This window comes from Bos indicus, chromosome X, assembly GCF_029378745.1.
Source record: "Bos indicus isolate NIAB-ARS_2022 breed Sahiwal x Tharparkar chromosome X, NIAB-ARS_B.indTharparkar_mat_pri_1.0, whole genome shotgun sequence".
In the NCBI taxonomy this organism is placed as follows: domain Eukaryota; kingdom Metazoa; phylum Chordata; class Mammalia; order Artiodactyla; family Bovidae; genus Bos; species Bos indicus.
In genome coordinates, this window is record NC_091789.1 from 40,573,037 (window position 1) to 40,574,533 (window position 1,497).

General features: G+C 49.8%; 1 pseudogene; it reads right to left on the reverse strand.

Annotated features, from left to right (window-relative positions):
• Positions 1-325: 325 nt before the first annotated feature.
• LOC139181501 (bublin coiled-coil protein pseudogene) lies at positions 326-666 on the reverse strand (annotated as a pseudogene).
• Positions 667-1,497: the final 831 nt, after the last annotated feature.

Sequence of the window (1,497 nt, forward strand, 5' to 3'; positions counted from 1 at the left end):
TGTAAAATTTCTAATAGGTAAATTTACCAATCCTTTGTACAGCAGCTTGCAGACAACATTTTATGAAATAGCCATTTAATTGGCAACATGGTGCAGGAATACTAATTCTGGAGAATGTTAAGATAACTCTCAATCTGTCTAATGAACCTAGGCAGAGGGGGAAGCATCCAGGACTTGGGCAGGCAGGCATGTTGGGTGGGTCACAGGCCCACACCTGACCCTAGGTAGGGATGCCTGGAGGTGGGGGTGATGCCAGGCCTGCCAAAGGAAGTACCAGAAGGATGGCCCAGGCAGGCAGGTACCCCAGGACATCTGGAGGCCAGTCCTAAGCCAGGTGGCAAGGACTCAGGCTAGAGCCTGGCTCAGGCAGGCAGGGTTGGGGCCTGGCCCCGGCACCCTTGGAGGGCTCCACCAGGGGCTGCCAATCACTTGGGGCCTCCTTGAGTGGCTGCTGGAACTCAACATGTGTATACCAGTTAGATTCAAGCACTCCTGGAGGCGGCCAGGGAGGTGGTCATTCCTCTCCTCCAGCTGGTCCAGGCAGGTGTTGACCTGGTCCAACATGGGGTTGATGGCTGCCTGTACTGCTTCTTGGGTGAAGCCGTCATCCTTGCCTTCCGTATGGACAACCACAGGCATGCCCTGTTCCACATGGTCTCCAGACATGGCAGGCTCATGCACCAGCAAGGCTCATGCAGCCTTAGAGCAAGGAAGCGTGTTAGGTGTGTGGATGGCCGAGGCAGGGAGGGTGAAGGGCGGTCATTAAAACTTTGCACTCATTGAAATCGTTCTCCCGGGGAAAAGAAAGCAAGACTGTCACAGCCTGTCCTGATTGAAGATGTGCCCACTGGGTGGTGGATTCCGGTCTCTCCCTGATTATTCATAAAGATCTTACAGGCTGTGGCTCTCAGCAAACTCACCTCTTCCCACCCCGGTCTAGGGGTCCCCCAAAGCTGCAACGTGTCACCTCCTGCCCAAGGGGTTCATCAGGATAAGGAGGTTGAAGAAGGTCCTCTGTACTGTCATCACAGCTGGAATTTACTTCTTTATCTTAGTATTATGACCTACTCGTGTTAAAGAATGACTTTCCCATTAAGATGTGAGCTACCCAACTTATCTATGCAAGTCCAAGTCAGCAGCCAGAAGAGAAATAGGCTGAGATTTGGGGGAGGGGGGTTGATCCTTCTTCTTATCTGTACTTCAAATACAGGATTGGTAGATATTAATTAAATAATTAAAATAATTTGACACATTTTGTGTTTTGTAGAAAAACAAGGGATTTGGTACCTGGGGAAGACTTGAGAGGAATGTGCATAATTTTTCCATTTATTGAGGGCTTTTTATAGGCCAGGCTGTATGTGTCTCCCTCATAACTATTGCTGTGGGGATAAATATGATGCTGAAAGGGCATCTATGTGAAACACTGGATATCCTGACACTCAGCAGTAGGGTCTCACTGCACAGGCACATGCATGTAGCAGTCCACATAACTCCTGG